General features: G+C 49.2%; 1 pseudogene across 1 annotated transcript; it reads right to left on the reverse strand.

Annotated features, from left to right (window-relative positions):
- LOC308164304 (structural maintenance of chromosomes protein 1B-like) lies at positions 1 to 24305 on the reverse strand (annotated as a pseudogene). The gene is made up of 22 exons: positions 24294 to 24305; positions 24004 to 24189; positions 23028 to 23205; positions 18133 to 18279; positions 16492 to 16629; positions 15845 to 16006; positions 13884 to 13979; positions 13636 to 13731; positions 13388 to 13483; positions 13190 to 13296; positions 12719 to 12860; positions 11219 to 11358; positions 9495 to 9648; positions 8341 to 8496; positions 7855 to 7914; positions 7572 to 7634; positions 6170 to 6323; positions 5378 to 5532; positions 4512 to 4663; positions 1776 to 1845; positions 484 to 594; positions 1 to 96 (listed from the first exon to the last, which is right to left on the reverse strand). The product of its transcript is annotated as a structural maintenance of chromosomes protein 1B-like (transcript).
- Between the last annotated feature and the right edge of the window lie 456 nt (positions 24306 to 24761).

A 24761-nucleotide genomic window follows, 5' to 3' on the forward strand; every position in this document is an offset into this window, starting at 1 on the left:
TCACATGGCCTTCTCTCCCTCCTGTTCGTTGTCTTCATTCAGAGGGTAGGGAGTCAGGTCAAAGGTCAGCATGCGGCTGGACATGCAGTGGTTAAACTGAGCGAGAAAGAGAGGGAGAATAGAGATAAAACATTTACATTTAAATGTCTTTATTAGGATAAACCCCTTGAGATGTGTCATCTTGTTTTAGACAGCGTCCCAACATAATATCACAATCATAACAACAGAGTGTCAAAATAATAAAGAGTATAATTATGACAAAATACAGACAGACATGTGACAAACAACAACAACATACATGACTTATTGAAGGGATAGGTAGATTAACAGATGAAGTTATCATCATACACTTTATGATCTCTTCACTTTGGAAACAAACAGCTGTCTAAACTCCCAGCACCACAAGAGCCACCAACATAAGGAAGTGTAAAGAGAAGGCTTATAGAGAGAGTGACCCACTGGATGGGCGTAGTGGACCGGTACCTCAGAGTAAACCCCCAGCAGAGCGTCGGACCTGGAGTAGAACTCCTTCTTCAGGGAGATGACGATGATCTGGAGGTTCTCCCTGGACAGATCCCTGAAGAAGGACATCACCTGCAGAGACGGGGGAAGCCCCAGGGACGTTATGAACACTGTACTACCATCCTCATCATCACTACACTACCCTCCTCATCATCACTACACTACCCTCCTCATCATCACTACACTACCCTCCTCATCATCACTACACTACCATCCTCCTCATCATCATGAATCAATCACCACTGTTCCACGCATGACATTATAGATTATGAGAATAAAACACTGAATGCCAGATGACCCAATGATTATTTTTTTTAACAGCATGGACATGATCGAACAACCTCATACAAGCATTAAAAAAAATTGCCTAAAGAAATTAAAAACTGCCGATACGCATTCAGTAGTCGGTATTCAGCCAAGTGTTTCCTTAATTTATGTTTTGGGCTTCGGCCAAGAACTTTCATTTCGGTGCATCCCTAACCCTAACCCTAACCCCTAACCTCTAACACTAAGCCTTAACCCTAACCTCTAACCCCTAACCCCTAACCCTAAACCCTAACCCTAAACCCTAACCCTAACCCCTAACACTAAGCCTTAACCCTAACCCCTAACACTAAGCCTTAACCCTAACCCCTAACACTAAGCCTTAACCCTAACCCTAACACTAAGCCTTAACCCTAACCCTAACACTAAGCCTTAACCCTAAACCCTAACCCCTAACACTAAGCCTTAACCCTAACCCTAACACTAAGCCTTAACCCTAACCCCTAACCCTAACCCCTAACACTAAGCCTTAACCCTAACCCCTAACACTAACCCCTAACACTAAGCCTTAACCCTAACCCCTAACCCTAACCCTAACACTAAGCCTTAACCCTAGCCCCTAACCCTAACCCTAACCCCTAACCCCTAACACTAAGCTTTAACCCTAACCCCTAACACTAAGCCTTAACCCTAACCCTAACCCCTAACACTAACCCCTAACACTAAGCTTTAACCCTAACCACTAACCACTAACACTAAGCCTTAACCCCTAACCCATAACACTAAGCCTTAACCCTAACCCTAACCCCTAACACTAACCCCTAACACTAAGCCTTAACCCCTAACCCCTAACCCCTAACATTAAGCCTTAACCCTAACCCCTAACACTAAGCCTTAACCCTAACCCTAACCCCTAACACTAAGCCTTAACCCTAACCCCTAACCCCTAACACTAAGCCTTAACCCTAGTTATAATCAACATGTCTTGCCTTGCCGATGTTGGTGTTGTCCAGAGAAGCATCAACCTCGTCCAGAACAAAGAAAGGAGCAGGACGGAAGCTGAGAGGAAAGTCATTAGAGAAGTCATTAGAGAAGTCATTAGCAACAACAACAACAAACTTGAAGGCAGACAGACAAAATATGTGTCGACTGACGATGTAAACAGACACCTCTCCGAAAACAGAAATACGTCAAATTCGTCTTCAAAGTATTTCTGACCTAAAACTCAGATTTTCGTTTTTTCAGCTAACATTCAACTTGAAGATGTGAAGTACCCACTCGTTATTTTTCCGAACAGTTTTACGTTCATTAAATAAGTGTAATCTAGCAACAAAATAGGCTTGTTTGTCATGAAATAACATACGCTTTCACTTGGGTGTGATTGGCTGTTGAGCTCAAGGGGGAGGGACAAAGGAAGCCGTGTTTTAATGTTTACAATGAGAATGTGTTCTGAGTTTGTTCATAGATGAACACTGCTTAGCTCATCAATTATTCAGTAATGACTGACGGCACAAAGAAAGTCCCCAATAAATGAAACTTTACTAGGACAACATACAGATTTCACGGGATCAACATACCACAAGTAAGTAGCCTACAGTCCTTTGTTTGTTTGTTGGGCTAGCCGCGTTAGCTAGCGAACATTAGCTAGTACGTTATGTGTCGTCGTATTGCCTTTTAAAGACTTTCTAAAACAATCGCATAGTAGCACATTATGCTGTTCTTATAAGTTGTGTTGTTGCTACTGTGTACAGTTAGTTAACTGTTTTCTTTTGTTACTTGGGTTGGGCTAGCCGTGTTAGCTAGCTAGCATTAGCTAGTAAGTTGTGTGGTATTGCGTAAGACTTTCTAAAACAATCGCATAGCATTATGCTGTTCTTATAAGTTGTGTTGTTGATACCGTGTACAGCTAGCTAACTGTGTTTATGTTTGTCTGTTTCAGAAGACAGAAGTATCTTTTTGATCAGAGAATTCTGTTCAGATGAGGCAAAAGACACCACATGCCCACCAGACGCCACAGCACCTCAGAAAACTGTATTACTTATCATTACTTACTTTACTCATTTACTTATTATTGTGATTATGTACCTTGCTGCAATGCTAATGTTGAAAACATTAGGACACAGGAATTGCACACTACCTGACTACTTGAGAAATACCTGAACACTTTCATTTTCATCTTGTTGAACTTTGCACAGCATGTTACACTATTGATTGCACTTTAATTCTGCTGTAGTGCGACTACCATCACTTATCACTTTATTACTTACCATTACTTACTTTACTTATTTACTTGTGATTATTGTGATGGTATTGTTGTGATTATGTACCTTGCTGCAAAGCTAATGTTGAAGAACCACAGCCAAAGATTTGTATTATTGTGTACTGTAAAATAAATTCTGATTCTGATTCAAGACTTTTCATTAAAAGAATAATAGTTACAACAACCATAAAGCCTCCATAATGATAAGCTGGCTAATTAGCTTAGGTAATACCTTGCTAGGTAATAATGTTAGCTATAGCTGTCTGACCCAGTGAGTAACACTGACAGATATTGACAGCTGAGTGGTTGGGGGTGGGGTTAACCAGACATTGTTACCGCCCATTACCTGGCTGTGAAGGTGAGAAAAAACATTATCTTTGAATGGCATTTTCTGTGCTTAGTGATTTCAGGTGTAGCAACTTTCAAATACTCATGTCGTCTTCAATTTGTTTCCGATTTCAATGTATGATGCATCATTTGAAAGCTTACAGTCTGTAGTTTAAGCACATGTAAAAAACTGAAAAATGATTTCGCCTACAGGTAGCCCTTTTCATTGTCAGTTGTCAACTTGTCACATATATATGTTACGGTACATGTGGGAAAACGGTTTATGGTGGCATTTCCCGGGACATGCTAGCATGTACCATGTCGACGGTTTATGCTAGCATGTGCCGGAAAATGCCGGCATAAACCGTTTTCCCACATGTACTGTAACATATATACAACAATGACAATTTTGTCTTGGGTTTGATTTGATTAGATTTATTTAAGTTAAAAAGAGACACAAACATCAAATCACAGCGTAACCCTAACCCTAACCCATAACTAATGACGATAAAACACAGAGAAGTCAGAGACTTATTTCCGCTGTGGTCCTTTTCCACATGACACACCTGACAGACAAGCCATCAACATACACAACACATACATATGGGTGTTGTGTCTGCCTCCCATGTTACCTGTGAATGTCTGCCTTCCTGATGTTACCTGTTATTTTATTCCTTTCTTTTGTTATTATGATGTCTGTATGTATAGAATGTTGACAATTGTCTGTATGTATAGAATGTTGACAATTGTCTGTATGTATAGAATGTTGACAATTGTCTGTATGTATAGAATGTTGACAATTGTAATCTGAGGGGTAGTGGTGGTCTAGTGGATAGTGAGTTGGACTTGTGATCGGAAGGTTGTGAGTTCAAATCCCGCCTGAAACCACACCACTACTAGTGTGCCCTTGAGTAAGGCACTTAGCCCTCAGTTACTCCAGGGGGAATGTCCCTGTAATTCGTAATTGTAAGTCGCTTTGGATAAAGGCGTCTGCTAAATGGCAAAATTAATTGTCTGTATGTATAGAATGTTGACAATTGTCCAAATGTGATTGTTGTGTCAGACCCCAGGAAGACTAGCTAATGTCGTGGCGTTAGCTAACGGGGATCCTAATAAACAAACTAACAAACAAACAAACCTGTGGATGGCGAAGACCAGAGCCAGGGCAGCGATGGCCTTCTCCCCTCCAGACAGGTTGTCCATGGCCATGAACCTCTTCCCCGGAGCCACGCAGTGGTAGTTGATGCCGTCCAGGTAAGGCTCCTCCTGGTTCTCAGCACTCAGGATGGCCTGAGGGTAGTAGAGAGAACCAGGACCAAGAATGGTAAACAGACTGACTTATATAGACTGACTTATACAGACTGATTTATATAGCGACTTATTCCAAAGCTCTTTACAACGGCCTCTCATTCACCCGTTCACACACACATTCACACACCAATGGCGGCAAGCTGCCATGCAAGGCGCCGGCCCCGCTCACTGGGAGCAATTTAGGGTTCAGTGTCTTGCCCAAGGACACTTCGACATGTGGCCAGCCGGGGCTCGAACCACCGATCTGCCAACCTTGCGATCATTAGACGGCGGCTCTACCTCCTGAGACACAGCCTCTACCTCCTGAGACACAGCCTCTACCTCCTGAGACACAGCCTCTACCTCCTGAGACACAGCCTCTACCTCCTGCGACACAGCCTCTACCTCCTGAGACACAGCCTCTACCTCCTGAGACACAGCCTCTACCTCCTGAGACACAGCCTCTACCTCCTGAGACACAGCCTCTACCTCCTGAGACACAGCCTCTACCTCCTGAGGCACAGCCTCTACCTCCTGAGACACAGCCTCTACCTCCTGAGACACAGCCTCTACCTCCTGAGACACAGCCTCTACCTCCTGAGACACAGCCTCTACCTCCTGAGACACAGCCTCTACCTCCTGAGACACAGCCTCTACCTCCTGAGACACAGCCGCCCCGGCTGTGTGAGGTGTGAGTGGTGTATCTGGTCTCACCTGGGCGCTGGTGTTCCTGCACAGCTGCTTGTAGATGTGGTCGATGGCCGTGGACACGTGCTCGAAGCACTGGCTGAAGAGGCGGAAGCGCCGGGCCTTGACATCCTCAAACTCCTGGTGGCGCTGCCGGGTGGCCTTGGTGCTGGCATCGAACGCTGCAGCACAGGACAGATGGGAGACATGGTCAAAACTGTGAAGTTTTACGGACATGGCACGGGATTTAGACCACAGACGACCGTCTACGTAATTATTAGAAATTACCAGAGGTCCCTAGGTAATACTAATCCTGTCCTCCAAATAGGGCTTAACACTACAAAAAACACACCGGTTTGACGTGTGCAGAAGGAAGTGTTCGAGTACATACAGTGGGGGAAATAAGTATTTCACCCCCTGCTGATTTTGTGAGTTTACCCCCTTACAAAGTTAATGAACAGTCTATCATTTTAATGTTAGGTTCATTTCAACAGTGAGACAGAATATCAAAAGAATTCCCAGAAAATCACGTAATATGAATTTTGAAGGGAAAAAAAAGTGTTTTATTGAGTAAAATGAGTATTTCACCCCCTAGCAAAACATGACTCAGTACTTGGTGGAGAAACCCTTGTCGGCAAGCACAGCAGTCAGACGTTAGTTGGTAAATGATAGAGTGTTAATTTCTTTGTAAGGGGTTAAACTCACAAAATCAGCAGGGGGTGAAATACTTATTTTCTCCACTGTATGCATACTCGTGGAGAGAAATGCTCATTTAATTTGTGAACAGGCGTCTCTCTGCTTCATCCAGAGTAGCCGTACCGTCCGTCACCAGCTGGAAGCGGTCCCTGACCTCCCTCATCCTGTCCAGGGCTTTGAGGTTGGGCACCGTGGAGCGCTGCAGAGCCAGGTCCACACAGGACGCCTCTGCTTCCAGCCTCTCCAGCTGGCCCTCCACCTCCTCTCCTGCTAGACCCTGAACACATAACACTGTTATAACACACACAACACTGTTATAACACACTACAACACTGTTATAATACTGTTATAACACACTACAACACTGTTATAACACTGTTATAACACACTACAACACTGTTATAACACACTACACAACACTGTTATAACACACTACACAAAACTGTTATAACACACTACACAACACTGTTATAACACACTACACAACAATGTTATAACACACTACACAACACTGTTATAACACACTACACAACAATGTTATAACACACTACAACACTGTTATAACACACTACACAACACTGTTATAACACACACAACACTGTTACAACACTGTTATAACACACAGGACGCCTCCGCTGCGAGCCTCTCCAACTGGCCCTCCACCTCCTCCCCTGCTAGACCCTGAACACATAACACTGTTATAACACACTACTACACTGTTATAACACTGTTATAACACACACAACACTGTTATAACACACTACTACACTGTTATAACACACTACAACACTGTTATAACACTGTTATAACACACACAACACTGTTATAACACACTACTACACTGTTATAACACACTACACAACACTGTTATAACACACTACAACACTGTTATAACACACTACACAACACTGTTATAACACACTACAACACTGTTATAAGACACACAACACTGTTATGACACACAACACTGTTATAACACTGTTATAACACACTACAACACTGTTATAACACACTACAACACTGTTATAACACACTACACAACACTTATAACACACTACAACACTGTTATAACACACTACACACTGTTATAACACACTACACAACACTTATAACACACTACACAACACTGTTATAACACACTACACAACACTGTTATAACACACTACAACACTGTTATAACACACACAACACTGTTATAACACTGTTATAACACACTACCACACTGTTATAACACACTACACAACACTGTTATAACACACTACACAACACTGTTATAACACACTACAACACTGTTATAACACACTACACAACACTGTTATAACACTGTTATAACACACTACAACACTGTTATAACACACTACACAACACTGTTATAACACACTACACAACACTGTTATAACTCACTACACAACACTGTTATAACACACACAACACTGTTATAACACACATAACACTGTTATAACACACTACTACACTGTTATAACACACTACAACACTGTTATAACACACTACAACCCTGTTATACCACACAGGACGCCTCTGCTGCCAGCCTCTCCAGCTGGCCCTCCATCTCCCCTCCTGCTAGACCCTGAACACATAACACTGTTATAACACACTACTACACTGTTATAACACTGTTATAACACACACAACACTGTTATAACACACTACACAACACTGTTATAACACACTACAACACTGTTATAACACACACAACACTGTTATAACACACTACACAACACTGTTATAACACACTACAACACTATTATAACACTGTTATAACACACTACACAACACTGTTATAACACACAGAACGCCTCTGCTGCCAGCCTCTCCAGCTGGCCCTCCACCTCCCCTCCTGCTAGACCCTGAACACACGTGACACAAGTCAAGTACAGAATAACAACAGGTGCAGAAATAAAAGTGCAGAAAAGTGCAGTTGTCGGGAGGCAGGCTCACCTCAGGTCAAAGGCCAGGGAGAAGAGGTGTGTCTTAGCCACCTCCCCCTACCTTCTTCTCTACCTGCTTAACAGTAACCCACCACCTCCACCTCCCCCTACCTTCAGTTCCTCTGGCAGGCCAGAGTAGTCGATGACCATGCGTGTTAACAGTAACCCACTACCTTCACCTCCCCCTACCTTCAGTTCCTCTGGCAGGCCAGAGTAGTCGATGACCATGCGTGTTAACAGTAATCCACTACCTTCACCTCCCCCTACCTTCAGTTCCTCTGGCAGGCCAGAGTAGTCGATGACCATGCGTGTTAACAGTAACCCACTACCTTCCCCTCCCCCTACCTTCAGTTCCTCTGGCAGGCCAGAGTAGTCGATGACCATGCGTGTTAACAGTAACCCACCACCTCCACCTCCCCCTACCTTCAGTTCCTCTGGCAGGCCAGAGTAGTCGATGACCATGCGTGCCTCTCTCTCGTACACGTCCATGGTGGAGTCCAGCTGCAGACACAACCACAGCATCATCGAGGTCAGGGGTCAGGTGGTGACAGCTTGTTGTTAATGCTAAATGGTAAATACTTATTCCCCCCACTGTATGGAATACCTAGACATCTAATGGACTGACTTATATAGCGCCTTATTCCAAAGCGCTTTACAACGGCCTCTCATTCACCCGTTCACACACACATTCACACACCAATGGCAGCAAGCTACCATGCAAGGCGCCGGCCGGCCCGCTCACTGGGAACAATTTATGGTTCAGTGTCTTGCCCAAGGACACTTCGACATGTGGCCAGCCGGGGCTCGAACCACCGATCTGCCAACCTTGCGATCATTAGACAGTGGCTCTACCTCCTGAACCCCAGCCGCCCCAAGACCAGTCTTAACTTTGTTTTTAACTGTTTATACAGCTGGGCCACCGGTCTCGTCTCTGTCTCTCTGTCTCTCTGTCTCTCTATCTCTCTGTCCTACCTGCATCTCAGAGATCTGGTCTCTCTGTCCTACCTGCATCTCAGAGATCTGGTCTCTCTGTCCTACCTGCATCTCAGAGATCTGGTCTCTCTGTCCTACCTGCATCTCAGAGATCTGGTCTCTCTGTCCTACCTGCATCTCAGAGATCTGGTCTCTCTGTCCTACCTGCATCTCAGAGATCTGGTCTCTCTGTCCTACCTGCATCTCAGAGATCTGGTCTCTCTGTCCTACCTGCATCTCAGAGATCTGGTCTCTCTGTCCTACCTGCATCTCAGAGATCTGGTCTCTCTGTCCTACCTGCATCTCAGAGATCTGGTCTCTCTGTCCTACCTGCATCTCAGAGATCTGGTCTCTCTGTCCTACCTGCATCTCAGAGATCTGGTCTCTCTGTCCTACCTGCATCTCAGAGATCTGGTCTCTCTGTCCTACCTGCATCTCAGAGATCTGGTCTCTCTGTCCTACCTGCATCTCAGAGATCTGGTCCCTGTTCCCTGCCAGCAGCGTGACCTCCAGGCCCTGGATCTTACCTGCACCTGGCTGATGTCGTCCAGGTGTCCAGACAGCAGGGTGATGTTGAGGCCCTGGATCTTACAGGCCAGCAGCAGGTTGTGTTTGGCCAGGCGCTTCTGCTCCAAGGCCGTCTCCACGGTGATCACCTCCCTCTGCAGCTTCACCAGCGCCCTGGGGGGGGGGGGGGGAGAGGGGGAGGCAGGGAGATGAGAGAGGGAGGCAGGGAGGGGGGGGGGGATGAGAGAGGGAGGCAGGGAGGGGGGGATGAGAGAGGGAGGCAGGGGAGGGGGGGTGAGAGAGGGAGGCAGGGAGGGGGGGGGATGAGAGAGGGAGGCAGGGAGGGGGGGGGGATGAGAGAGGGAGGCAGGGGAGGGGGGGTGAGAGAGGGAGGCAGGGAGGATGAGAGAGGGAGGCAGGGAGGGGGGGGATGAGAGAGGGAGGCAGGGGAGGGGGGTGAGAGAGGGAGGCAGGGGAGGGGGTGTGAGAGAGGGAGGCAGGAGGGGGGGGGATGAGAGAGGGAGGCAGGGGAGGGGGGTGAGAGAGGGAGGCAGGGAGGGGGGTGAGAGAGGAGCAGGGAGGGGGGGTGAGAGAGGAGGCAGGGAGGGGGGGGGGGATGAGAGAGGGAGGCAGGGAGGGGGGGGGGATGAGAGAGGGAGGCAGGGAGGGGGGTGAGAGAGGGAGGCAGGGGAGGAGGGGTGAGAGAGGGAGGCAGGGGAGGGGGGATGAGAGAGGGAGGCAGGGAGGGGGGGTGAGAGAGGGAGGCAGGGTGAGAGAGGGAGGCAGGGAGGGGGGGGGGTGAGAGAGGGAGGCAGGGAGGGGGAGGTGAGAGAGGGAGCAGGGAGGGGGGGGGATGAGAGAGGGAGGCAGGGGAGGGAGGGTGAGAGAGGGAGGCAGGGAGGGGAGGTGAGAGAGGGAGGCAGGGAGGGGAGGGGTGAGAGACGGAGGCAGGGAGGGGGGGTGAGAGAGGGAGGCAGGGGAGGGGAGGTGAGAGAGGGAGGCAGGGAGGGGGGGGATGAGAGGAAGGAGGCAGGGAGGGGGGGGTGAGAGAGGGAGGCAGGGAGGGGGAGGTGAGAGAGGGAGGCAGGGAGGGGGAGGTGAAGAGGGAGGCAGGGAGGGGGGGGTGAGAGAGGGAGGCAGGGAGGGGGGGTGAGAGAGGGGAGGCAGGGAGGGGGAGGTGAGAGAGGAGGCAGGGAGGGGAGGTGAGAGAGGGAGGCAGGGGAGGGGGGTGAGAGAGGGAGGCAGGGAGGGGGAGGTGAGAGAGGGAGGCAGGGAGGGGAGGTGAGAGAGGGAGGCAGGAGGGGGGGTGAGAGAAGGAGGCAGGGAGGGGGGGTGAGAGAGGGAGGCAGGGAGGGGGAGGTGAGAGAGGGAGGCAGGAGGGGGGTGAGAGAGGGAGGCAGGGAGGGGGGTGAGAGAGGGAGGCAGGAGGGGGGGGGATGAGAGAAGGAGGCAGGGAGGGGGTGAGAGAGGGAGGCAGGGGAGGGGGGTGAGAGAGGGATCCACATTCCAAACAGAAAAGCGTTAGGGGAATAGCGATATACAGTATATGAATTGACAATACAGTTTAGACCTTCGTAGCGATGTGCTTTGTTAGCCGCTAGCTGTTAGCCGCTAGCTGTTAGCAGCGTTCAAATACGCCTGTCCTGTTACATTTTTCTCCGATTTCAATGTATGACACATCATTTGAAAGCTTACAATCTGTAGCTTAAGCACATGTAAAAAAAATAAAAAACAGACTGGTTACCTGGAGCTGCCCTGGAGGCTCTTGGTCTTCTGGTCCAGCTCAGCCTTGGAGTCGGCCAGCTGGACCTTCTTACCCAGCAGACAGTTCTTCAGCTCCAGGGCTTTGGACTGGCTCTCCTCCACCACCACCAGCAACCTCTCCTCCTCCTGAGAGACAGAAAGACACAGAGAGAGAGAGAGAGAGAGAGAGAGAAGAGAGAGAGAGAGAGAGAGAGAGAGAGAGAGAGAGAGAGAGAGAGAGACAGAGAGAGAGAGACAGAGAGACAGAGAGAGAGAGAGAGAGAGAGAGAGACAGAGAGACAGAGAGAGAGAGAGAGAGACAGAGAGAGACAGACAGAGAGACAGAGAGAGAGAGACAGAGAGAGAGACGAGACAGAGACAGAGAGAGAGAGAGAGAGATAGGGAGAGAGAGACAGAGAGAGAGAGACAGAAAGAGAGAGAGAGAGAGACAGAGAGAGAAAGAGAGGGAGAGAGAGAGACAGAGAGAGAAGAGAGGGAGAGAGAGAGACAGAGAGACAGAGAGAGAGAAAGAGAGGGAGAGAGAGAGAGAGAGAGAGAGAGAGAGAGAGAGAGAGAGAAAGAGAGAGAGAGAGACAGAGAGAGAAAGAGAGAGATAGAGACAGAGAGAGAGAGAGAGAGAGAGAGAGAGAGAGAGAGAGAGAGAGAGAGAGAGAGAGAGAACAGACATACTGGGCTTTAGACTGGGGTTTTTTGGGGGGGCGGGGGCGCAATGGGTGGGGTGTAACGTATTGTGCTTACATTACATTACAAGATTGACTTGTTCAGTATGAATCAAAGCACAAAACAAGTGCCTATAAAAATTGGTTTTCCCAGACATCATATTCAATTCACAGGACAGGGTATATACAGGAATCTGAGGTTAATTTCAATACCTTTCTAAGACTTTTTAAAGACCGTGTCAATATTTTTCCAGACCTCACCGCCACTTGGAGCTGTAACCGTTTACATCAGTGACACCTTTTATTAACAGTTTAGTTTGGCAATAGACTAGACCACGATCATACAACAGAATTTCCGTTTCATCTTTGTTTTTTAATAAAACAAATAAGTTCACTAAAAGTTTGTAGGACTCAAACTCTTTGGACAGAGTCTAATTCAGAAAATACCAAAACAATTCAAGACCTCATAAAATCGTGATAAGACTTTTTAATACTAAGGGTCTTGATTTTCCCAAAATTGATTTATCAACTTTTAATACTTTTCAAGACACCGCGGATACCCTGTTTTTAGCTAATTGTTTTCTGGTGTTTGATTGTTTTAGTGTTTGTGTTGTTTGTGATTAGCCGCGCTAGCTAGCAAACATTAGCTAGCATGTTTTATTGTGGTGTTGACACTGAACAGAACTGTTTGTTTGTTTGTTGGCGTTATTGACCAGACCGTGTCACATATCTGGAACCTTCTGACGAGCCGCAGACAGAGCAGAGGGGAGGGAAAGTGAGAAAGAAAGAAAGGAGGGAGGGAGGGAGGGGTGTGGTTTCACCTTCTTCTGCTCCTCCATCTTCTGCTCCTCCGTGGTGAAGGTGTCCTCCAGCTTCCTCTGCTTCTTCCTCAGCTGCTCCAGCTGACCCTGCTCGTACTCCAGCTGGGCTCCCAGACGCGTGGACTGGCTCTCAAACTCCAGCCTGGGGGGGGGAAAGAGAGAGGGGAGAGGGGAGAGAGAGAGGGGAGAGAGAGAGGGGAGAGGGGAGAGAGAGAGGGGAGAGGGGAGTGGTGTAGTTGAGGGAAAGTCACCCAAATTGACGTGAAAAAAGCAAAAAAGCGCAGAAAAGCGAGTTGTTTGCATCCCTGCAAAGCATCTGTAGTGTAGTTGAGTTGAGACTCTTCTAAAGCATCTGTAGTGTAGTCGTCATGGTAACAGAGTGGTGTAGTTGTCACGGTAACAGGTAACAGAGTGATGTAGTTGTCGCGGTAACAGGGTGGCGTGGTCGTCATGGTAACAGAGTGGTATTACCTCCTCCTGTCCGTCTCCTGCTGGTCTCCCAGGTGCTCCTGCTCGTACTGCCTGACGTTGGCCACGCCCACCTCCGCACACCAGCCTGCGAACACCAGGTCCTCCAGCTGAGAGAGAGACACGTTAGAGAGACCAACAGCACACCAGTCTGAGAACACCAAGTCCTCCAGCTAAGAGAGACACGTTAGAGAGACCAACAGCACACCAGTCTGAGAACACCAGGTCCTCCAGCTGAGAGAGAGACACGTTAGAGAGACCAACAGCACACCAGTCTGAGAACACCAAGTCCTCCAGCTGAGAGAAACACGTTAGAGAGACCAGCAGCACACCAGTCTGAGAACACCAGGTCCTCCAGCTGAGAGAGACACGTTAGAGAGACCAGCAGCACACCAGTCTGAGAACACCAAGTCCTCCAGCTGAGAGAGAGACACGTTAGAGAGACCAACAGCACACCAGTCTGAGAACACCAGGTCCTCCAGCTGAGAGAGAGACACGTTAGAGAGACCAACAGCACACCAGTCTGAGAACACCAGGTCCTCCAGCTGAGAGAGACACGTTAGAGAGACCAGCAGCACACCAGTCTGAGAACACCAAGTCCTCCAGCTGAGAGAGAGACACGTTAGAGAGACCAACAGCACACCAGTCTGAGAACACCAGGTCCTCCAGCTGAGAGAGACACGTTAGAGAGACCAACAGCACACCAGTCTGAGAACACCAGGTCCTCCAGCTGAGAGAGAGACACGTTAGAGAGACCAACAGCACACCAGTCTGAGAACACCAGGTCCTCCAGCTGAGAGAGAGACGTTAGAGAGACCAACAGCACACCAGTCTGAGAACACCAAGTCCTCCAACTGCACACACACATAGCGTTAGCCTCGTAGCATAATAGCCTAAGTCATGCTTCACTTGTGGTCAGCCGAGCCATCTTTGTATGTAGTGTCAAACATGCCTGTGTCAAAGAGATGACTTGGGCAGATAGTGATTTTGGAATGTAACAAGCATTCTGATAGGCTGATGTCATAGAGGCAATAATGCACAGTGAATCAGCAGTGTTAGGAGAGTAGAGTTACTCAGATATCTCCATTTGGCCAAAATATGACAACTATGCTATGAGGCTAACGATATGAGAGACCATACCCCACAACGGTTAAAACTGTTAAACGTACGAAGCACGAAACCTCTCGCATCTATTATACCCAAATGATACTAGATTGATTTCTGTTTACTCATTTTAGAGCCGATCTACTCCTAACTACCCCTAACTACCCATACCTACTACCCCTAACTACCCCTAACTCCCCTAACTAAACCTAAGCTGTGATAACAGCACTGACCTGGTCCAGCCAGGCTACCCCTAACTACCCCTAACTCCCCTAACTACCCCTAACTCCCCTAACTACCCCTAACTACCCCTAACTCCCCTAACTACCCCTAACTACTACTAACTCCCCGAACTACCCCTAACTCCCCTAACTACCCCTAACTACCCCTAACTCCCCTAACTCCCCTAACTACCCCTAACTCCCCTAACTCCCCTAACTCCCCTAACTACCCCTAACTACCCCTAACTCCCCTAACTACCCCTAACTACCCCTAACTCCCCTAACTACCCCTAACTACCCCTAACTCCCCTAACTACCCCTAACTACCCCTAACTCCCCTAACTCCCCCTAACTCCCCTAACTCCCCTAACTCCCCTAACTCCCCTAACTACCCCTAACTCCCCTAACTCCCCCTAATTCCCCTAACTCCCCTAACTACGCCTAACTCCCCTAACTACGCCTAACTACCCTAACTACCCTAACTCCCCTAACTACCCCTAACTCCCCTAACTCCCCCTAACTCCCCTAACTACCCCTAACTCCCCTAACTCCCCCTAATTCCCCTAACTCCCCTAACTACGCCTAACTCCCCTAACTACGCCTAACTACCCTAACTACCCTAACTCCCCCTAACTCCCCTAACTCCCCCTAACTCCCCTAACTCCCCTAACTACCCCTAACTCCCCTAACTCCCCTAACTCCCCCTAACTCCCCCTAACTACGCCTAACTCCCCTAACTACTACTAACTCCCCTAACTCCCCTAACTACTACTAACTCCCCTAACTCCCCTAACTACCCCTAACTCCCCTAACTCCCCTAACTCCCCCTAACTCCCCCTAACTAGCCCTAACTCCCCTAACTACTACTAACTCCCCTAACTCCCCTAACTACCCCTAACTCCCCTAACTCCCCCTAACTACCCCTAACTACCCCTAACTAAACCTAAGCTGTGATAACAGCACTGACCTGCTCTAGCCGGGCTACCCCTAACTCCCCCTAACTCCCCCTAACTCCCCCTAACTCCCCTAACTACCCCTAACTCCCCTAACTACGCCTAACTCCCCTAACTCCCCCTAACTCCCCTAACTCCCCTAACTCCCCCTAACTCCCCTAACTCCCCCTAACTCCCCCAACTCCCCTAACTCCCCCTAACTCCCCTAACTCCCCTAACTCTCCTAACTCCCCTAACTACCCCTAACTCCCCCTAACTCCCCTAACTACCCCTAACTCCCCTAACTCCCCTAACTCCCCTAACTCCCCCTAACTCCCCTAACTACCCCTAACTACCCCTAACCCCCATAACTAAACCTAAGCTGTGATAACAGCACTGACCTGGTCCAGCTTGGCTTTGACGGTCCGTATGTCGACGTCCTTCAGCTCCACGTTGTCCTTCTGCATCTGGACGTCAGACGCCAGGTTGGCCAGCTCACCCTGCAGTCTGGACACCTCCTGTATCAGGGACCAAACACTGTTACTCTGCAGCCTGGACACCTCCTGTATCAGGGACCAAACAGAGTCTTACAACGCTGTCACCTGCTCTTGGTCTGTAACTCTCTCTCTTTCTCTGTCTTTTCTCTCTCTCTCTCTCTCTCTCTCTCTCTCTCTCTCTCTCTCTCTCTCTCTCTCTCTCTGTCTCTCTCTGTCTCTCTCTGTCTCTCTCTCTCTCTCTCTCTCTGTCTCTCTCTCTCTGTCTCTCTGTCTCTCTCTCTCTCTCCCTCCCACCCCCTTCCTCTCTCTATATACAGTATGACATCACAGGGGTCAGTATGACATCACAGGAGGTCGGTATGACATCACAGGGGGTCAGTATGACATCACAGGGGTCGGTATGACATCACAGGGGGTCAGTATGACATCACAGGGGTCGGTATGACATCACAGGGGATCGGTATGACATCACAGGGGGTCAGTATGACATCACAGGGGGTCAGTATGACATCACAGGGGGTCAGTATGACATCACAGGGGTCAGGGGTTACCGCTTGGCAGGCGGGGACGTCCTTCTTGTAGAGCCGGTCCAGGTCTGGCAGGGAGTACTTCAGCCTGGTCTGGACCCCCAGGGCCTGCACCTGCACCTGCTTAAGCTCCGCCTCCTTACGCCTCAGCTTCATCAGACCCTGTCACATGACCAGGGTCATACCTCATAAATCAGCCTGCCTCCTACACCGAAAAACTGCAAAATAGCTTCATACTAGCTTATCCTGATGTGATTTAGAAAAGGTAAGGATACTGGGTGGTAGAACGCACATATCTAGGACAAGTCATGAAAGGAGGGGTCCTGAAATTTGATCGAGTGCAAAGATATTTAAAAACATTTACTCACGGCCGTTCTAGTGTTAATATGTGTGTGTGTGTGTGTGTGTGTGTGTGTGTGTGTGTGTGTGTGTGCGCGTGTGTGTGTAGGTGGTGGTGCAGTGTGTGTGTGTAGGTGGTGGTGCAGCGTGTGTGTGTAGGTGGTGGTGGTGCAGCGTGTGTGTGTAGGTGGTGGTGCAGCGTGTGTGTGTAGGTGGTGGTTGTGCAGCGTGTGTGTGTAGGTGGTGGTGGTGCAGCGTGTGTGTGTAGGTGGTGGTGGTGCAGCGTGTGTGTGTAGGTGGTGCAGCGTGTGTGTGTAGGTGGTGGTGCAGCGTGTGTGTGTGTGTAGGTGGTGGTGGTGCAGCGTGTGTGTGTGTGTAGGTGGTGGTGGTGCAGCGTGTGTGTGTAGGTGGTGGTGGTGCAGCGTGTGTGTGTAGGTGGTGGTGCAGCGTGTGTGTGTAGGTGGTGGTTGTGCAGCGTGTGTGTGTAGGTGGTGGTGGTGCAGCGTGTGTGTGTAGGTGGTGGTGGTGCAGCGTGTGTGTGTAGGTGGTGCAGCATGTGTGTGTGTAGGTGGTGCAGCGTGTGTGTGTGTGTGTAGGTGGTGGTGGTGCAGCGTGTGTGTGTGTGTAGGTGGTGGTGCAGCGTGTGTGTGTGTGTAGGTGGTGGTGGTGCAGCGTGTGTGTGTGTAGGTGGTGGTGCAGCGTGTGTGTGTAGGTGGTGCAGCAGCGTTTGTGTGTGCAGGTGGTGCAGCGTGTGTGTGTAGGTGGTGGTGGTGCAGCGTGTGTGTGTAGGTGGTGGTGCAGCGTGTGTGTGTGTAGGTGGTGGTGGTGCAGCGTGTGTGTGTGTAGGTGGTGGTGGTGCAGCGTGTGTGTGTGTAGGTGGTGGTGCAGCGTGTGTGTGTAGGTGGTGCAGCGTGTGTGTGTGTAGGTGGTGGTGCAGTGTGTGTGTGTAGGTGGTGGTGCAGCGTGTGTGTGTGTGTAGGTGGTGGTGGTGCAGCGTGTGTGTGTGCAGGTGGTGGTGCAGCGTGTGTGTGTGTAGGTGGTGCAGCGTGTGTGTGTGTAGGTGGTGCAGCGTGTGTGTGTGTAGGTGGTGGTGGTGCAGCGTGTGCGTGTGTAGGTGGTGGTGCAGCGTGTGTGTGTAGGTGGTGGTGGTGCAGCGTGTGTGTGTAGGTGGTGGTGCAGCGTGTGTGTGTGTAGGTGGTGGTGGTGCAGCGTGTGTGTGCAGGTGGTGGTGCAGCGTGTGTGTGTGTAGGTGGTGGTGCAGTGTGTGTGTGTGTAGGTGGTGGTGCAGCGTGTGTGTGCAGGTGGTGCAGCGGCGTGCAGCCTCACGTGCAGCTCAGCGGTCAGCGCCTCCTTGCGGTCTCTGAGCCGGGCCATGTCCTTCTCCTCCCAGCGCCGCGCGCTGCTCCTCAGGCTGCTGGACCCCCCGGAGATCACCCCCGACTTAGAGAACATGGTGCCGTCCAGGGACACCGTCTGCAGGGAGGACAGACAGAGATCACCCCCGACTTAAGCCCAATTAATGCTTCTGCGTCGAATTTACGCGCGCCTACGCCGTAGGCTACGCAAGGGCTCTCCCAATTTATAGTTCTACGTTGGTCGCGACGCGTCGCGTCGGTCGGTGTACTCATAGCGGCATAATAGCGATCAAAAAACGTATTTTTGTTATGCTTGTTGTAAAGAAAATGTATATAATGCATTGAAATGACAGTAAACTAAGATAATAAGATGGTTATCATACATTTTCAAATCTTTATTAATAAGTAGGGGTGTAACGGATCGCCCCCCACGGTTCGGCACGCATGTGTACCGCGGATCAATTGCAAAATGTAACCAAGTAATAATATGACTTAATATTAGTTAATATCCCTTGCAAATCACAATGTAGAGTTTCCATGAAAAGATAGACGCGACAGTTGCGTGCTTTGTTTTACTCTAAAGCGCAATGATAGGTTGATAATGGGGGGAAAAATCCAGAACAACAAGGCTGCGTTCGTAAATTCGCTCTGGAATCTGATCAGCATTCATGGAACGCCTCTTGTCCAATCAAATTACTTGGTCCCTTTATGATGTCGGACCCAGTGTGCTCTCCGGCGCTCTCAGAGCAAATTTACGAACGCAGCCCAAGTGTATCATGCTACTAATGTTGGTGACAGAGAAGAACTCGAAATGCCTCCCTCGTCATTTAAATCCCATGTATGGGAGCACTTTGGCTTCTCTGTCAATTACAGTATATCTCAAAAGTGAGTACACCCTTTAGATTTTTGCAAATATTCTGTTATATCCTTTCAGGGAATAACATTATCCTACTGAAACTTTGATATAACTTAAAGTAGTCAGTGTGCTGCTTGAATAACAGTATAGATTTATTGTCCTTTGAAAATTACCCAGTACACAGCTGTTAATGTCTAAACAGCTGGCAACAAAAGTGAGTACACCCCATAGTGAACATGTCCTAATTGTGCCCAATGATGTTGTTTTCCCGCCCTGGTGTCATGTGACTCGTTAGTGTTACAAGGATTCAGGTGTAAATGATAAGCAGGGCTGTTAAATGTGGTGTTTTGGGCACAATTCTCTCTGAATGCTGGACAACATGGCACCTCATGGCAAGGAACTCTCTGAGCGGCTTATTATTGCGCTTCACAAAGATGGCCTTGGCTATAAGAAGATTGCCAACACCCTGAAAATGAGTTGCAGCACATTGGCTAAGATCATACAGCGGTTTTCCAGGACAGGTTCCACTCGGAACAGGCCTCGCCAGGGTCGACCAAAGAAGTTGAGTCCACGTGCTCAGCGTCATATCCAGAGGTTGGTTTCCAAAAATAGACGTGCGAGTGCTTCCAGCATTGCTGCAGAGGTTGCAGAAGTGGGATGTCAGCCTGTCAGTGCCCAGACCATACGCCGCACACTGCATCAAATCGGTTTGTATGGCCGTCGCCCCAGACAGAAGCCTCTTCTGAAACCGATGCATAAGAAAGCCCGCAAACAGTTTGCTGAAGACAATGAATCCAAGAACATGAGTTACTGGAACCATGTCCTGTGGTCTGATGAGACCAAAATAAACCTGTTTGGGTCAGATGGTGTCCGGCGTGTGTGGCGGCACCCTGGTGACGAGTACCAAGACAAATGTGTTTTGCCTACAGTCAAGCATGGTGGTGGCAGCATCATGGTCTGGGGCTGCATGAGTGCTGCCGGCACTGGGGAGCTGCATTTCATTGAGGGACACATGAATTCCGATATATACTGTGACATCCTGCAGCAGAGCATGATCCCCTCTCTTCGGAAACTGGGCCGTAGGGCAGTTTTCCAACATGATAATGACCCTAAACACACCTCCAAGATGACAACGGCCTTGCTGAAGAAGCTGAAGGTTAAGGTGATGGACTGGCCAAGTATGTCTCCAGACCTAAACCCAATTGAGCACATGTGGGGCATCCTCAAGAGGAAGGTGGAGGAGTGCAAGGTGTCCAACATCCGTGGGCTCCGTGATGTCGTCATGGAAGAGTGGAAGAAGATTCCAGAAGCAACCTGTGCAGCTCTGGTGAATTCCATGCCCAGGAGGGTTAAAGCAGTGCTAGATAACAATGGTGGTCACACAAAATATTGACACTTTGGGCACAATTTAGACATGTTCACTATGGGGTGTACTCACTTTTGTTGCCAGCTGTTTAGACATTAACAGCTGTGTACTGAGTAATTTTCAATGGACAATAAATCTATACTGTTATTCAAGCAGCACACTGACTACCGTACTTTAAGTTATATCAAAGTTTCATTAAGATAGTGTTATCCCCTGAAAGGATATGACAGAATATTTGCAAAAATCTAAAGGGTGTACTCACTTTTGAGATATACTGTATAACAATGACGGACAGTGTCATTGGAAGTGTGGTCGATAAAAAAGTTACGGTGTTTAAGCGTTGTGCAACGAGAAAGTCGTACGAGCATGGCCACACATTTGCCGCGACATCACCCTGGTGTGTTGACGGGAGGCACGAAAAAGGCAGCTTGACAACTTCTGATAATGTAGCCAATTTTTTCATACCATGTTTAAAGTAAGGTTTCACTTTATTATTTAGTTAAAAGTGGCATAAAACATGTTTATTTGTCTGCTATAAAGAGCCCGGTGATTCACTGCTGCAACCAGGTGCCTCCTCCCTCTCTCCTACTGCATCATTTAAGTTGAATGTGTGTTTCTGTTTAATATGTAGCCTAATGTTTGAGTGTAGAATATGTTATGTATGTATATATATATATATATATATAAATATATATATATATATATATATATAAATATATATATATATATATATATATATATATATATATATATATATACACACACACACATATATATATATATATACCAGTTTTGACATCTTGAATGTTGTTGGGTTTTACACAGTAAAAGTGGTGTTTTTACAGAATTCGAGGAAAAAGCTTTTTATTTTTATTTTTATGTCTTGTGTTGATCCGAAAAATGATCCGATCCGTGACTCAAAAACCGTGACACGATCCGATCCGTGAGTTAGGTGATCCATTACACCCCTATTAATAAGTAATTACAGAAAAAGTAAATGACATTTCTGTCATGACTTCCGCATTTACGAGAGAGTCGGAATGTGACGCTACCAAGCGGACCAATCACAGTTCTTATAGATAACTTTACATTAAATGTCTATCATAAATATAATTTAAACCCAACGAACAGCCATGGGGCTTCCTCTAACTAATCATTTATTTCTAAATAAACAGGATTGTACATCTCGTAAATGTCATTTTTGGAGAGGTGCGTGTCAACCTACGGCGTAGGCTGCGGGCCTACGCAAGCCTACGCGTAGGCTACGCCGTCGATTTTACGCAGAAGTATAAATTGGGCTTAAGAGAACATGCTTGCCGTCCAGGGACACCGTCTGCAGGGAGGACAGGGGGACATTACTACCCCTCAGCACTGCGTCTCCTGAGACACCTGCTTTTCCCTTTTACTTCCCCTATACTGTGCCTCCTAAGACTCTACTGCCCCCCTTCTACTGTCTCTTCAGTGTCTATAAAAAAAAAAAAAAAAAAAAAAAAAGACTTTTTCACGACAACTGCCAGTGGCCCCTGGCCTGAGCTAGATTACTCTTTCTGCTACGACTGGTGGATTGATGATTCACTTGCTTAGTCAAATGTATCGATTGTAAGTCGCTTTGGAATAAGGCGTCTGCTACATGCCAAACATGTAATGTAAATGTAAAGGGGTGGGACAACATATCGATACAGCGATTATCGTATCGTGGCCTCTTGCGATATGATTATCGTTTCACACAACACATTTTCTGGTCTGACCTTTTCCAAATAAAATCGATTCCACACACACACAGACACACACACACCACACACACAGACACACACACACACACACAAACACACCTTGAGTCTCTGGGGCCCGTCAAAGGCGGTGCTGCGGGCGTCTCTGATGGTGTCACACACACACACACAGACACACACAGACACACCCACACACACAGACACACACACACCCACACACAGACACACACACACACACAGACACACACACACACACACACACACACACACACACACACAGACACACCCACACAGACACACACACCCACACAGACACACACACACAGACACACACACACACAGACACACACACAGACACACACACACACACACAGACACACACACACACACAGACACACACACACCCACACACACAGACACACACACAGACACACACACACACAGACACACACACACACACAGACACACACACACACACAGACACACACACACACACAGACACACACACACACACACAGACACACACACACAGACACACACACACACAGACACACACAGACACACACACACACACACACACAGACACCCACACACACAGACACACACACAGACACACACACACCCACACACACAGACACACACACACACACACACACAGACACACACACAGACACACACACACAGACACACACACACACACACACACAGACACACACACACACACAGACACAGACACACACACACACAGACACACACACACAGACACACACACAGACACACACACACACAGACACACACACACACACACACACACACAGACACCCACACACACAGACACACACACACACACACACACAGACACACACACAGACACACACACACACACAGACACACACACACACACACACACACACCTTGAGTCTCTGCGGGCCGTCGAAGGCAGTGCTGCGGGCCTCTCTGATGGTGTCACACACCAGGGTGTCGCCACAGACGAACTGCACCACCCTCCTGAGGGGGGGGGGCCGTCTGCACCACGTCCACCAGCATCTTGGCCCCCGCCACCTCCCGCAGACGCTCGTTCAGGGGGACCACCTGCACAGGTGAGGGAGTGAAGCTTCGTTTATACACAGGGTTCCTTCCCACGCCTTCTGGAACATCACATTCAAGCACCTTTCAACGACTTTCAAGACCCAATTCCCTCAAATTCAAGGACCCAACACGGCGTAGTGTGAGACGGAACTAGACGTCCAGGTAGTCTCTCTCCTCTCCCTCCTCTCCCTCCTCTCTCCCTCCTCTCCCTCTCCCCCCTCTCTCCCTCTCCCCCCTCTCACGTTCAGGTAGTCACGCTCCTCTACCTCCTCTCTCCCTCCTCTCTCTCTCTCCCTCCTCTACCTCCTCTCTCCCTCCTCTCTACCTCCTCTCTCCCTCCTCTCCCTCCTCTCTCCCCGCCCCCCCCCCCTCCCCTCCTTACCTCCAGGTAGTCTATAGGCAGGAAGGTCTCGGGTGCGGCCCCTCTCCTCTCCCCCCCCCCCCTCCCCTCCTCACCTCCAGGTAGTCACTCTCCCTCCTCTCTCCCTCTCCTCTCTCCCCCCCCCTCTCCCTCTTCCCCCTCTCACGTCCAGGTAGTCTCTCTCCTCTCCCTCCTCTCTCCCTCCTCCCCCCCCTCTCCCCCTCTCCCTCTCACGTTCAGGTAGTCACTCTCCCTCCTCTCTCCCTCTCCCCCCTCCGCCCTCCCCCCCCCCCTCACGTCCAGGTAGTCACTCTCCCTCCCCCCCCCCCCCTCCCCCCTCTCCCCCTCCCCCCCCTCCCCTCCAGGTAGTCTATACTAGGCAGGAAGGTCTCTGGCCTGGCCCTGTCCTCTCCCCCTCCTCTCCCTCCCCCCCTCCTCACCTCCAGGTAGTCTATAGGCAGGAAGGTCTCGGGTTCGGCCCTCTCCTCTTTGGCGTAGGCGATGCACTCCCGCGCCACCTTCTCAGACGACACCACGATGGCGTTCATGTAGCGGCCGAACACCTTGGTCACGGCCAGCTGGTACCTCTTATGGATGGGGCTGCACAGGTCCACCAGGCGCCCCAACTGGGGGGGGGAGACACGCAACAACTTCAACATTAGATTTCTAAACCAGCACCCGTCCCCTGCTTGCCTGCTGTTGATTGTTTGTTCAGGGTTCCTTCCCACACCTTCTGAAACATCACATTCAAGCACCTTTCCAGGACTTTCAAGACTCAATTCCCTCAAATTCAAGGACCCAACACGGCATAGTTTGAGACAGATCTAGATGAGGATTTATATAATAGGAACTATCCGCTCACAGACAACAATTAAAAAGAGAGGCTTGAAAGCCCCGCGGTGGCGCAGCGGTCTAAGCATTAGCCTCTAGTGCAAGCTGCCCACCGGGGACTGGGATCAAATCCCGGTCTCGCCAGATCCGGATATGGCCGGGGCCCACAGGGAGCGGCATATTGAGCGGCCGCTCCCAAGGGGGGTATAGGACTATTTCCGGACAAGGATCCGTCGCGCAACACCGCCCCCGGGGTGCCGGAATAACGGTGTTGGGCTCGAGGAGCCAGACAACTAGTCTGCCTGGCTATCTCCTCTGAGGCTGCCGGCCACGGGGTCGTGCGGCGGATCCTACGCAATAGGCAGGG

The sequence above is a fragment of the Nansenia antarctica genome, assembly GCF_963989245.1.
Source record: "Nansenia antarctica genome assembly, chromosome: 8".
Classification (NCBI taxonomy): Eukaryota; Metazoa; Chordata; class Actinopteri; order Argentiniformes; family Microstomatidae; genus Nansenia; species Nansenia antarctica.